Source organism: Apium graveolens, chromosome 7 (assembly GCF_009905375.1).
Source record: "Apium graveolens cultivar Ventura chromosome 7, ASM990537v1, whole genome shotgun sequence".
Lineage (NCBI taxonomy): Eukaryota > Viridiplantae > Streptophyta > Magnoliopsida > Apiales > Apiaceae > Apium > Apium graveolens.
The window spans coordinates 126,235,631-126,252,251 of record NC_133653.1 but is presented as its reverse complement, the minus strand read 5'-3'; positions in this window follow the sequence as shown (position 1 = coordinate 126,252,251).

Sequence of the window (16,621 nt, the reverse complement as noted above, 5' to 3'; positions counted from 1 at the left end):
CAAGTAAATCCGACTATTCTCCTTTACATGTAGAAAATGGTGGGGTTGCACTACTGCGACTGATCATCGTGAGTGGTCTTCCTGGCGCGGCAAACTCCCGTAATGAGTTCATCATCAATTAATTGGATATTTCCGCAACACTACCCAGAGCACTTCGATAGAAAGGCTACGGCTGGGCGATTGTTAAGTGTTGGCAGGGTCGAGTTTTCAAAATGATGTTTTCATCAAATGAAGTATCTCGTAACTTCATTTCATTTTGATGATATTTCAAAGATTAATTCTATACAAGTTTTGTCGTATAGCTTCATCTATGGGATGAACTAATTATAACTTGAATGGTGGTAGTTCAAGTAGTATTCAGAAAAGATATAGGTATATTGGAGTATCTTGTAACTTCATCTTTTGAACTTATATCTAGTTAATGATTATCTTATGAATGACAAAGGTTTTCAGAAAAATGTCGAGACAAGGTTAGATATATGAGATCACCTTGCAATGATATTTTTATACATTTATAAACTGGAACTATGTGTATATTATGCATGGCAGAGTATTTCAAAGATTTTAAAAAGTATATATGTATATACTGAATATTTTGCGTCTTGGTCGCGTTAAGATATCAACTTGGTTCATTTCTTCTTGACCAAGACTTTCATGAGTACTATGAGAATGCTAATATATTGTTAATTATTATACATATTATTTCGGTGGGCTTGTTGCTCACCCTTACTTTCTTCTTTCATCACACAACAACGGATAGACAAGATGAACAAGACCAAGCTCCTAATTTGCGAGCGGATAGAAAACGTTCCGCAGTTTCTTGTAGGCGTTGATGCCGCTGTAGCTGAGGTAGAAATTACCAATAGGCTAGGCTTTCAACTTCTGATGTACCAGACTTATGTATCTATATGAATTGTAATAATGGCAAAGAAATGTAAATTTATTCAGAAACCCTTTTAAGGTGTAACGGTTTATAATTGTGGAATAAAATGACTTGTGTTATTTTTGGTATTCATCTCTGAGACTATAACTTGTGGTGTGTGTGTATATTGTGGGGTCAAAGTACGCAGTAGTTGGTTGTTTATTAAGGTTAAGTGTTATTAAGGGAAATGGAACTCGTGACAACCCGGATCCCCGACCTCGGATTTGGGGGTGTTACAGAAATGGTATCAGAGCTGAGCGTTATAAACCTCAGAGATGATGTGGCGTTAAGATAATATATAATAACCCCAATTTTTGGAATCTTTGAAACAATGATGAATAGTGATTTTGCTGATTATGCTGATTAAGAAAACTTTTCATGCCACACTATGTAGGAGTTCTTTTATTGATATTATGAGATCTTGTTAGTACTCCATATGGTATATAAGTGTATGTAAAGATCGTCAGAATCCAAATTCGAACACTTTGATTTTTCCCGAAAATCCACCAGATACCGAAAAAATTGAGTATAAGGTAACATGATTAAAAGGATTTAAATTCAAGGATTATAAGAGAGGACCATAAAAGGAATATGAAATATTGAGAAAGGTTTAGGGGAACCCAAGTAACGAGATCCCGGATATGATCCCTCAAACGATCAACGAGAATGAACAATAAACGAGTCGTAAAATAATTAAACGACTAAGTAATGCAAGATGCAAGGAGGAGGGTCAATTAGTGCAAGATTAATGCACTTAGTTAACATCTTAATATAAGGATTAAGCTTAAAAAGATGCTTCCACCATAAGGATGAGACAAGTGGCAAGGATTATGTAAGCTTGATGACATCACCATGCTTATGTCACTTTCCACTAATTTAAACAAAACAACTAGTCAAGTAAATATCCTAAAATCATTTCATTTCCACCACAAGTTCAAGTCAACACAAGCTCTCATCTTCCTCCCCCATTTCCATTGCTCTCGGCCAAAACAGAACCAGCACATTAAAACTGCTGTATCTCCTTCATTTCTCACTCAAATGTTATGTTCTATAGCTCGTTGGAAAGGTGTTGAGATGTCCTACAACTTTTGTTCACAAGTCTTATCCAAATAAGCATGTTAAGACCCTCAGTTTTACAGTTCTTTCAATCGGACTTTTAGAAACTTCAAAGCCTAACTTTGTGTTCTTGATATCTTTGGAAAGATCAAGCTTGTAGGAGGCTCCCTAAGGCTTCCTAGCAACTTAACACCTCCCAAGGAAGGTATAAACTTCAAACCCTATCCTTTACTTTGATTATTACTGATTTTGATGGTTGGTTTTCTAAATGAGAAGCATGACCTTTGATTATTAGTAGTTTGATTTGGATTTGGAGTGATTTGGTGAATGAATCTTGTTATAGTTAATAAAACTTGATTGTGGTTGGTTGAGATGAAGAATCTGAAGAATAAGGACAGGTATAGTATTATTTAGTTGAGGTTTTGATGTGTTAATGATTGTGGGTTGTTTGGTGAGGTTTTGGTGTAGTGAGAAACTTGAAAAACTCGTAAATATAGCCGTCGTAATGCCCATTTTTATTCAACTGCTTGTTCTTAGTTTTCAGGACAGAAAACTCAATAAAAATCTGTAAAATTGCCATGTTTAGCTAGAGCGTGTCGTAAGCTTCGTTTTGATATGTGGATAACTTGGTTCCGATATACGGTTTAGGAGAAACGACCGTTTTAAGTAACGTCATTTCGCGAACGAACCATTACCCCTCGCCTTACTTTGAAACCTTGGTTAAGGCCCTTAAATGACTAATTGGAGTATGAAACAATTATGTAAAGTGGATTAGGCAGCTCGTAGGGTACTCGTGAAAGAATCGCCTTAAAACTCTTAATGGTTAATTTATTAAATATGGTGGAGCCGAGGGTACTCAGGCGACTTAAGTGAATCCTTAAGCGCGAAAGCGAACGTTAGGAGTCTAATTGGTTAAAGTCTAGTTTCTTAAGCGACCGGGGATTAATTCCGGCTTATATTGTTGTTCATAGGTTACCGGACCCACTCTAAGCTTAAGTCTATCCTGGAGCACTCAGGCAAGTTTTCTACCCGTTATACTGTTGTTGTGATGTATATATGTATATGCATTATCTTGTAATAAGTGCATTATTGTTATTAGCAAATCTTGCGATATATTGGAGCATGTTGATATGATATCTATGCATGCCTGTTTCGTAATCTTGATATCTAATTGTTGATTCAATTGCTTATAAGTTGCATAATACCTATGCTAGAGATAAGCAGTAATTGCGTATACCCTTAGTATAGGGGACCCGAAGGTGAACATTTTTCTAAACCGGGAGTCGATGTTCCCGTGTATAATATATATATATATATATATATATTTATATATATATAGATAGATATAGTTTTCAAAACTATTAATCGAATAAGGTTTATTCGATAACTTTATTTTATTTAATGAATATTATTTTGAATATTCATTCGAGGACTTATGACTCCGCTTATTTTATTTAATGAATATTATTTTGAATATTCATTCGAGGACTTATGACTCTGCTTATTTTATTTAATGAATATTATTTTGAATATTCATTCGAGGACTTATGACTTCGCTTATTTTATTTAATGAATATTATTTTGAATATTCATTCGATGACTTATTACTCCGCTTCTTTTATTAAATAATATTCTTTATTTTATTAAAGAATAATGTTTCGATAATCAAACTTATTTTCGATTATTCAAATAAAGATCGTACTTTCGTATAAGTATATCTTTGGTTATTTATTATTCATTTCAAGTATGAGTTTTAAAACTTTTACTTCAATTTTTTTTATAAGGATTATCCTTATGGGAATATTATTTAAATAATAATATTCAGATATTTTCTAATATATCGGGACTGATTTATTTCATTAAATCAGCATTACTCCAAACATTCTTAAAAATGTTTTCGAGTCTTCAAAATGATTTTAAAAGTTAGAGCGGATCCCAAAAAACTCGTTTCCAGATTTAAGATCTTCCTTTCGAAGGAGACTTGAATATTCGCTCAAAAAATCTTAGGGATCCGGCTCTGTGATGTATTTTATATTCGCAACAAGGTTGCTGTTTTGAGAAAACAATTTGATTACTTTCCCAATGTTCGGGAAGTAAGTCCATCTAATTGAGTCGGCATAAGCGACAGGCCGGGGTACGGTCTATGAAGGTGTAAGAGGCTGGGTGACAGTCCATCCACGCGTGAATGGCCGGGTAACGGTCTAGCGCGAGGTCCTAATGCAACCTGGGTAATGACCGGCGAGGAATTCATCCATCTACAGTAGAAAATGTTACTTATTGGTATCCTTGCCTGATCAGCAAGATATCGGGTTTATGCCAAAATTCTTTTCTTTCCAAAATTCATTGGATATTGCAACTCTGTTCATACTTTACATGACAGAGGTTTTCAGGATATGTATAAGAGATATATATGGCTATATTTTACGGGACTTAATGAAGTATCTCGTAACTTCATTTCATTCAATAATATTTCAAAGATTGAATCTATTCAAGTCTTATCTTGTATTCTCATCTATGTGATGAACTTTTGAAACTAATTATAACTTGAACGGTGGTAGTTCAAGTAGTATTCGGAAAAGATATAAGTATATTGGAGTATCTTGTAACTTCATCTTTTCAACTTATATCTGGTTAATGATTATCTTATGCATGACAAAGATTTTCACAAAAACGTTGAGACAAGGTTAGATATATGAGATCACCTTGCAATGATATTTTTATACAGTTATAAACTTGAACTCTGTGTACATTATAAATGTCAGAGGATTTCAAAGATTTTGAGTAGTATATATGTATATATATACTAAATATTTTGCGACTTGTCGCGTTAAGATATCAACTTGGTTCATTTCTTCTTGACCAAGACTTTCATGAGTACTATGAGAATGCTCATATATTGTTAATTATAATATATATTATTTCGGTGGGCTTGTTGCTCACCCTTGCTTTCTTCTTTCATCACACAACAACAGATAGACAAGATGAACATGATCAAGCTCCCAATTCGCGAGCGGATAGGAAACGTTCCGCAGTTTTCTGTAAGCGTTGATGCCGTTGTAGCTGAGGTAGGGTCTACCAATAGGCTAGGCTTTCAACTTTTGTTGTACCAGACTTATGTATATTTATGAATTGTAATAATGGCAAAGAATGTGTAAATTTATTCAGAAACCCTTTTGAGGTGTAATGACTTATAATTGTGAAATAAAATGACTTATGTTATTTTTATTATTCATCTCTGAGACTATTACTTGTGGTGTGTGTGTATATTGTGGGGTCACAGTACGCAATAGTTGGTTGATTATTAAGATTAAGTATTATTAAGGGAAATGGAACTCGTGACAACCCGGATCCCCGACCCCGTATTTGGGGGTGTTACATAATAAGTTCACTAAGATAATAAGAACTCTTGCCAAGTTCATAGTTGGACTACCTAACATAGTACTGACAGTTAAACCCCTTATGAGAAACCTTATAAATATTGTGATAGAAGCGTAGTTCGTTATCATATATGGTAGCGGGACTCCAAACCCTGAGGTTGAGGAGCAACAGGGTGATGATGTTTTATTACTAATTGGAGATCGGATTGTGGATCCGATAGAGCGTCCTAACGCAGGACCGGATGATGTTCATATTGAGGATGTAGCGGTTGAGGATGTTGTCCTAGAAGGGATTGTTGCTAAGGAGGATCTCGTGGAGGATCCTGACAAGAATGAATAAAGGACCACTGAGGAATTGATGACCATGGTTAGGGAAACTACCAGAGGTAGGATTGGACGGTCACTACCGGAGGTTCGTTCAAGTTTGTAAAGATAGTAGCCCCTTTAACGCGGCTTACTCGTAAGACTGAGAAGTTTGAATGGACAGAAAAATATGAGAACAGCTTCCAAGAACTGAAGAAAAGATTGGTGACGGCCCCTGTGTTGGCGTTGCCGGAGGGAAAAAGGAGATTTTGTGATTTATAGTGATGCTTCGCACAAGGGATTAGGGTGCGTGCTTATGCAACACGATAAGGTAATCATGTATGCATCAAGATAATTAAGGGAAAATAAAATTTGATATCCCCCCTATGATCTTGAGCTCACGACAATAGTTTTACCCTAAAGATTGGAGGCACTACTTGTATAGAGAGAAGTGCGAAGTTTACACAAACCCCAAGAGCTCAAGTATATTTTACGCAGAAAGTGTGGCGCCCTCCAAACCCGGGTCAGAAGTTTGGGGTCCACAACACAATCACAACATATAAACCTGTATAAAAGATATTAATTACAATGACCCTGCTTTACATAACCACGGATCGCAACAGGTGAAGACAAGCCACAATCTTAATCTTTATTACAACGTACTAAATCCCAATTAATTTAACTTACAATTGATAATAAAATCATTCTTACAATCTGACTATCTTTATACCGCATGAAGCTTCTGCTAGCTCGATTCAACTCAATCTGGAATCCTAGCTCGCACATTGAACTGGGAAACCTCGCTATCAACCATATCCCTTTTTAACTGTAGAATACATAAAAAGATTTGCAAGAGTGAGCTAACTAGCTCAGCAAGTCATAATAACGATAACTGAGGTTAAACAATGATCAAGTGAGATGATTCAGATGAATCAAGTTTCTTTTTAACTAATCATTAGAATTGGATATTCATTTTAAGTTTTAAAAACCAAGGTTAGGTTGTTGATCAGTCACGCACTAACCCAGAGCAAGCACACAGCACTGCTCTAATTACTGGATCCAAGGCACACATTGGCCTAACTTGACCATTGGTATGGTCTCACCACGAATCTGGTCCACATATATAAAAACTATCCAATCCCAAAGCAGTTCAATATGGTAAACAATATAATTCGATAAAACAGGATCATAATCAAAGATAGTTAAACACTTGAATATAAACATAAGGAAACTCATGGATATCTCAAGGGTATATCAGGGTATGTGTAGGAAACGATTTTTTTTTTAGTTTGTAAATTGATCAGGTGTTAGACGAATGCTGATTTTTCAAGGTGTAATTCTTTGATGTTATAAAGAATGGTTGGAGTATAAAAGTTTCTGTGTTTTCAAACAATTTGCATCTAGTGTTTGGTGTTTGGTAGTTAAACATTTGGGAAGTAGTATCATATCTGTGTAGTTTGGTGTCTGGGGATCAACAAAGGATGATTTACAAAGAGTAAGGCTTATGGCTCCAGATCAAGAAAATTAGAATGCAAGGTTAAACGGTTTAAAGCATTTGTATTATAAAACAGGAATTATGTCTAATAATAGCCACATGTTATGAAACAGTTCGAAGACATTGGTAATATATCTTGAAGAAAAGTTCAGAAACACTTGCCTTACAAGGCTTTACAACTATTACTGATCAACTCTGAGCCGACTCTGCTGCTCAGGCTCTAACGTCAAACCACTAGATCCCATTGGATTCGACTTCGACACTCAGGTCTTTCTGTTGAAACTCTACTGAGCTCGTCGACTGACCACTAAGTTATTTTTAGTCCATCGTCCACTTTCAGGTTCCTAACTATAACCTACAGGGTCGAATTACCCTACGTTAGATATCTAGGTATGCTTGACATATCCTCGATACCAATTTTACCCAACGATGTTCAAACCCGACTCGTAATTATGTATTTTATAATAACACATGCAACAAGTAGGGTTCACAATCTTGAAAACCGGTTCGGTGTTCATTTTCGGAAAATACATATACTCTTTATTTTACGAAATCAGGGTTATCAATTTGGCAAAATATTTCATCACATCGTACAACCAAATTTCGTATAAAACACACACGTATATATATATAATCTCTCGACGTCCCGATATTCATCGGATTCGTTCCCGTAGTTATGTAATTCAGTTTCCCGGAAATCGGGCAGCGTCTCCTTTGTTTATCGGACTACCCATCGAAACATCAATCGACGTCAATTCAACAACAACAATCCAATTTAAAATACGACAACCAATCACAACTCATAAATTCCAATCACCAATAGAATTTAGTTATTAATTATTATCATTCGCATGTTTATATTTTTTATTCGTAGGACTCAGAAATAATTCATCACTGTCCACCGTCGGCTCGCCGAGGCTCATCGCCGACGGCGGCGAAAATTTGCGGGTACCCGATAAAGTTGGGTTTCCGTCACAAATTCCACCGATAAATTTCAATATGGAATTTTCTGCATAACAATTTATTTCATGAATTTCAATAAAACAATTCCTGCAAAAATAAGAATTAAATTCAGAAATATAATCAAATTAACAGCTGCAGTACAATCGAACACAACACAACAACAATTCACGCGCCTAATACTGCACGCGCCACCATCCCCCTTGCAATAAACAAAGAAAAGGCGGCACCAACAGGGAAACACAAGCAACGGAGATAGTATAAATCGAGCTGCATACACACTTATATACATGCATATATATGCACATAATTGATTACACATACTTACCGCCGCCACCATACCGGTAAACCGGCGGCGACAGCGGCCATAAACAGAAGAAACGGGAACAAAACTAAAGGAAACAGGCGGCATAGAAAATTACCGAGAAAAAGAAAACAACGGAGTGGAAAGAATGAAAGGATACAGAGAGATTGTGAGAGAACGAAGAGAGAGAGATGACAAAGATTGTAACGGAGAGAGTGTGCCGCGTACAGGGGGTGGGGGGTATTGGGTTATCATATTATTTTTTTTCCTTAACAGGTGTTGCAAGAAGAGAAAAGCTCATGTCCCCTGTTTAATTAGAAATTACCACGCGTCCCTTTTTCAAGACAACCTTATTTGATCCTGTTTTGCAATTTAATGAACTATTGTGCGAATAAGAATAATCCCGAAAAATTCCAAATTAATTTTAAAATATTACAATTAATTCAAAATTATTAAAAATAAATTTTCCATAATTTTAAAATTATTTTTGAAACGCAACTCATACCCGTATTTCACAATTAACGAACCGAGTTGCACTTAAAACAAATTCAGAAAATTACGAAAATATTTTTAAAATATTACAGATATCCCGAAGTTTATAAAAACATGAATTTCATAATTTTAGAATAATTTCTTAAACGCAAATTATACCCGCTTTTAACAAATATACGAATAAACGCGCGAGTGAAATAAATCCTGAAAATTTTCAAAAGAATTTTAAAATTCTCAGAATATTCCAAACTTAAATAAATACGAGTTTCATAACTTTTGAAGAATTTTGGAATTAAATACGGATTTTACAAATAAATGCGATCAGAAAATCATTTAAGGGTAAATAATCAATAAAATATTGATTTCTCAATTTTATAAAATCCAAAAAATAATTATTTTAATTATAAAATCATAAAAACAATTTTAGAGATATTCCCAATATTTATGCAAATAAATTTGCACTAAATCCACTTTTAAAAGTGAAAACAATTCGATACGATCCCATAATTAATCGTGCGAACAACCCGATACACTATAAATCACATATGGATAATAATCAAACAACACATAGCGGTCAAAACCAGCACACATATTTTATTTATTTAATAATTTTCATAATTGCACAATTAAATAATAAAAAAATTTACACGAGTCGTTATATCCTTCCCCCCTTAAAAGGATTTTGTCCTCAGAATCTGATCTAACTAAACAAGTGAGGATATTTGCCAAGCATATCTGACTCTAGTTTCTAAGTAGACCCTTCTACTCGATGGTTCATGTAACGCCCCCAAATCCGGGGTCAAGGGATTTGGTCGTCACTATGAAACCTCAATCCAAATCAACCTGTTTAATCAATAAATAAATGCCAGCGGAAGATATTTAGCATAAATGACCCCAAACTAATCCAAGATCTTTTAAGGTTACAGTTATAGAAACAAGAAATCCAAATTCCATCAATAAATTTTTTTTTCACTTTCTTTTGACACTCTTTTCAACAAATCTCAATCTCAAAATTAAACCCACTAGTATAACTTCGAAATGAAGTATACTAGGCCCAAATAAAATACACAACTATAATATAATATAAACAACTTTACACAAAAAAACTTACACTAATTCGCAAACCCTGGACCAACCACCTTCCAAGAGCTTCTTCTTGCTTCCTCGAATTACGTGGCTAAACAGCAAGCTAATCCTCACTGGATGTTAAATTTAAAAACAGGCAAGTATGAGTGAAAGAAATGCTCAGCAAGATCATTATAGTAAATATAGGGTCGTTTGATATAAAACCGACATCTGCATTAGAGCAGAACATTTTTAAAATCATAGTTGCTGAATCATAAATTTTAGTTGAGGAATTCCAGATTTAATTCCTTAATTGTATTCAAAACCAATTTGATATTTTTGAGCGAGATGCTTCAGCAATACTTTGAATCTTGACGAGAATAAAATTCGTAAAACAGTGTTTACGAAAATATCGTAAACAACAACAAGAAACAATGATTATGGATTGAATCATAAACTTTACTCAAAACCGAACTCTTGAAATTAATAATTATTTTGCTGTCATATCAAATTAGATATTAATACGAACTTTGATGCTCACAACACCCATCCTGAAGTCAACATCAATCATCTATAATAATACCACCTTTGATATTTAACAACAACATAAGTATCAGCATAAATCAGAATCTGAATCAAAACTGCTTTTCACCATTATTCCAAAATAGAAACAGTTGATAAATCATTTATTCTATGAATATCAAAAATGATATGATAATTTAGATTAGGATCATCCTCCGACGGACGTACTATCACATGCTGATCAGCCCGTGTGATAGCACAAGGTCATGATTCATAGAAATGTGACCCCAAAAATACGAGTACTCAAATAAAAAGGCATAACTAGCCTGTGGCAAAATGGTGTCATAATATTTCATATGGCACTTAGAAATAGCCCTCCGCTGGACCGTCCGTCCCGGTCACTTACGCAATTATGATCCAATCTTAAAACCTTTTATTGAAATGGGGTCATAATAACCGACACCCGAAATAATTTTATTCCCCCAATTCTTGGGTAGGAATATTCGCAACCAAATCACTTCTCTCAAAATCCAAAACATTTATAAATCTGATAATTGGATAAGTAAAATCACTTAGCTACTCTAAATATAGAATAATGGAATAATACTTGCATAAACAGAATTATTTAATTCAACGATATGTAAAACATTTATCGATTCTAAACTGAGAATAGGGAAAACAATACTTGCATCAAAAGATTTAAAATAAATATCACTTGAACAATAAGTGATGATAGGGATACTTGCATAATATGATTCGAAATAAACGTCACTTGAACGATAAGTGAAGTCAGGGGTACTTGCCTTTGGGTTTTTAGCAGTTAAGCACACTCGCAGACACGCATCTATTCTGACATTCTGTCTCAAAATATCACCGTCTTTCTTTTCAACACTTCACCGATATGCTGCTCCTGCGATTGCTAGAAGCCAAATATCCAATACCATCCATCTCATTCTTTATCCAACGTCTTGTCCCGACCAGCTCGAGAGATCCGCATCTATAATTAAAATATAGAACTTTAATCGTCTAAACGATAATGACTCGATGAACTACGCGTCAAAACCCTAATGTCTACCCACACGATAGCCCACACATAAAGGAAACAGTCAAACACAAGACTCTTGACCCACGTACGCACATAATTCACATAGCACTTAAGCACATAACTCATGTATCACATAATTTATAACACACATCCCTCGATTCATCAAAAGGTTCGACTCGGTATGTTTAAAACGAAAATTGGGTCAAAAATATGATTTATCGATCAAAAATCGACTCAGAATGATTCGTAAAACAAGCGACCTTTTGAAACAAAAGAATTCGGGTCTCGAAAGTATTTTTATTGAAAGCGGAATATTTTTCTGAGTCTATACGCATTCGTCTCGTATTAAACGGACGAACGGTTGATTTATTATGAATTTTTGAATATTTTTCGGAATTAAAACAATCTTTGAATCATTTATAACTAAATAATAGGGCTCGAACACCCGAAAATAATTTTATAAGAATTATCGAGCCTGGAAAATAATTTAAAATAATATTGTAAAGCTCGAAACTATTGTTCAGAATTTTTAAATCAATTTTAAATAATTAAATCTAATTATTAGATCAATTAAAATTAATTAATAACTAATTAAATTAATTAATCAATTAAAATTTAAATTAATTGACCAATTAAATAATTAATTATCAACTAAAATTAATTAATTAAATATTTAAGATTTATTTTTGAATTAAAATAAATTTTCAGAATTTAAAATAATGATTTTTAAAATAAAAAATGAATTTTCAGAATAAAAGAAACTAAATTTTGATTTAAAATAAAATAGAAATTACAGAAACAGGTTCTTAGAAAACAGATTGGATAATTTAGGATCGAACCCGGGTCAGAAATAAAACCCACGGGTCATAATTCGGGTCAAACTGGGTTGCCGAGAACAACCCAGACCCACCGGATAATTTGCCAGAATCCTGCAGCGTCGGGAGTTCCGGTGAAACACCGGCTAGCCCCAAAACAACGTCGTTCTGATTGATTCCAAATACGGTTTCAATCATCTGCAACCCAGCAACATTACGGTATCAACAATGACAAAAACAAGGCTGCCGCACCCAAAATCCGGCCAAAGTAGCCATTAAAGCCGGTGATAAACCGAGCTTTTCCGGCCAAAACTTGAACTCAGTCATTTCTAAACCAAAAAGCATAATTCAAGTGCCAAAATGAAGCTAATTAAGCATATAATCTATCCGAATAATCCAAACAAGCCAATAATCACCAAATCAAAAAGCCCTAATTTTCGAATAAAAACCCTTAAAATCGATTTTGAATTTTACCAACTGTTGAAACGATTTGAAGATATAAAATGATAGAGAATGGTCTGTGATTCATTTTGGTTATTCATACTTGTGATTTGGTGTTCAAAAACGCCTTCAAAATTGACTTTGATTTTCAGAATTTTTCAAGAACACCAAGAACACATATTCAAGAAATTTTCAGAAAATTAAACCTCAATTTCTATATGATACTGAACCCTATTTTTGAAGTATAATATACCAAATCGACCAGAAAAACATGCTCTATAACATGGAAGCATCAAATCACATTAACAACATCAAGAACAAAAATTCATAATTTAATTATCAAATAATTCGAATATAAATAATTAAATAAGAAAATTACCATGATTTCTGGAAAGAAACTGATGATTGATTCAGAAAGAAGATTTCGAGAGCTTCGTTTTGATATGCGGCACGCCCGAATCGGAGTTCGATAACGCCTTCGTTCGTGTGTTTGATTCTCGGAAACGTATCTGTTTCTCGGGTTTTTCTCTGTATTTACGGTGTTTTAACTTGTTGCAAATGAATAAACGGAATAAACGAAATAAGAAATAGGCTATTTATATTTATGGAATATTGGATCGTTCTGGATCGTTTTGGATCGTTAAATTAGTTGCTTAGCCGCTAAGTAACTACAAAAACGATACAATTCAATACCAGAATTGGATAATTATCAAAACCGGGCTTTTTATAAAACACTATATACGAAAATAACGTAAAAATATCTCGTCTCTCGAGAATACGGGTTTTATTGATTACCGAAATAGCTATCGTATCGAAAATCTTGCGTTGGGCCGCACACGGGTCAAACCGTATTCCGGATTGAAAAAGTCAAAACACGGAAAATGTCCGGAATTACCAGATTAGGTTAGGAAGGAGTTTTCGGAAGAGTTTCGGGTTGTAAAAACGCAAAAACGGTTGAAGTCGGATGATTCCCGACTTTATAAAATAATTTTGGTAATTATTCAGAAAATAATTAATAATACATAAATCATTATAAAATCATATAACACTCCAAAATTACCAGAAAAATTTCACAATTATCTATATTTTATTCTAGACATATAAAAATTCAAATATTCAAATAATGTCACATATAAACATCCAATCATCAATTCTTATTATCAGATAATTCACCAACTTCACATAAAATCACATAAATAATTCCAAATAATTATAATAATATTTAAAAATATGGTATATTACAGTCTACCCACCTTATAAGGATTCCGTCCTCGGAATCAGCAGAAGAAAGCACTAAGGGTTTTCTAACCAACTTTCCAATTCCAAATAACCTCAATTTTCCATAATCTCAAATAAATCTTGTATTCCTTGTATAATAAAACTTTTACAGGAGATTTACTGTGCACCACTGTTCCATTCACACCCTTTGACCAATTCTTCAATAGAATCATTTTTTTCTGATCGCGAGAAAGAAGAATAGAAAGAAAGATAGAGAGAAGAAAAGAAAGATAGATAAAGAGAAATAAAGAAACAGATTGACTTCGCTATACACCACTAATATTATAACCGCATCGCAGTCCACTGTTGCTTTTGGTAATCTCGTTACATAACCCTGCTTTGACTTGACCAGGATAACTCAGCTTAACTTGATTGGCATACCTTCGAATGTTTGGATTGATAAAATCATGGAATTTCAAAAAGAAAAGAATCTGATGCCATAACGGGACCAAAATCTGAATTTGAGAAAAAGTATTGTTGAAATAAGAGAATAACTGAGAGATCAATATGATCAAACGAACTTGGTATTGCGTGCCCAAATTAAGACACAACTAAAGGTTGTTAACCTTCATGTATTCACAACACACACAAGTGATGGCGTCCCATCCAACCCCTATCACACAGACATGTATACCTTGTGTCCCCTACAGTTAGGGTTGTTCATCTCAGTCAGAATAAAAGAATATCAACGGAATTGAAAATCAAATGAATAAAACTGAAAAGATTTCAAAGATGATATTTCTGAAGGAAATAAAATCCAGAGAACAAAAATTCTGACACCAAATGAGCAAGTGGTGTCACATTACCAAGAAACTATCCACCAAATAAGAAAAGTGGAATTAATTATCATAACTTGACAGAGCTATCAAAACCTGAAAAATAGGCTTCATGACAGCCTCTGGCACATTTAAAACACAATTATGATTGAAAATGAGTGTTAGGGAATATATCCTCTAACAATTACTTCTTTTGAGAGATGTCAAAAGGAATTATAGAAAGAGAAGGTATTGCCAAAGTCTTAATATTTATCTTCAATTTGAACTCTCCAGTTGAATCGTCACCCACTTCTAGACACTTCTTCACATTCCAAGGATATCGATAATCTCCATCGTCGTCGAATCGTAGTCTCGAAAGATTCCATAATAGAAGTTTTGCAACTGCCAGGAGTTCCATCCAGCTCAGCACAATCACCTCAAACGAATGCGCCTATCTTAACTTATTCGTTGGTACTATATCCAATAGTCCAACAGGAACTCGATATGAGCTCAAACATCCTCACATAGCTATACACACTCCTACACACTCTCGTTTCTAGTTTACTATAACCTCAGCTCTGATACGAACCGTAACGCCCCCAAATTCGGGGTCAAGGGATTTGGTCGTCACTATGAAACCTCAATCCAAATCAACCTGTTTAATCAATAAATAAATGCCAGTGGAAGATATTTAGCATAAATGACCCCAAACTAATCCAAGATCTTTTAAGGTTACAGTTCTAGAAACAAGAAATCCAAATTCCATCAATAAATTTTTTTTCACTTTCTTTTGACACTCTTTTCAACAAATCTCAATCTCAAAATTAAACCCACTAGTATAACTTCGAAATGAAGTATACTAGGCCCAAATAAAATACACAACTATAATATAATATAATATAAACAACTTTACACAAAAGAACTTACACTAATTCGCAAACCCTGGACCAACCACCTTCCAAGAGCTTCTCCTTGCTTCCTCGAATTACGCGGCTAAACAGCAAGCTAATCCTCACTGGATGTTAAATTTAAAAACAGGCAAGTATGAGCGAAAGAAATGCTCAGCAAGATCATTATAGTAAATATAGGGTCGTTTGGTATAAAACCGATATCTGCATTAGAGCAGAACATTTTTAAAATCATAGTTGCTGAATCATAAATTTTAGTTGAGAAATTCCAGATTTAATTCCTTAATTGTATTCAAAACCAATTTGATATTTTTGAGCGAGATGCTTCAGCAATACTTTGAATCTTGACGAGAATAAAATTCGTAAAACAGTGTTTACGGAAATATCGTAAACAACAACAAGAAATAATGATTATGGATTGAATCATAAACTTTACTCAAAACCGAACTCTTGAAATTAATAATTATTTTGCTGTCATATCAAATTAGATATTAATACAAACTTTGATGCTCACAACACCCATCCTGAAGTCAACATCAATCATCTATAATAATACCACCTTTGATATTTAACAACAAAGTAAGTATCAGCATAAATCAGAATCTGAATCAAAACTGCTTTTCACCATTATTCCAAAATAGAAACAGTTGATAAATCATTTATTCTATGAATATCAAAAATGATATGATAATTTAGATTAGGATCATCCTCCGACGGACGTACTATCACATGCTGATCAACCCGTGTGATAGCACAAGGTCATGATTCATAGAAACGTGACCCCAAAAACACGAGTACTCAAATAAAAAGGCATAACTAGCCTGTGGCAAAATGGTGTCATAATATTTCATATGGCACTTAGAAATAGCCCTCCGCTGGACCG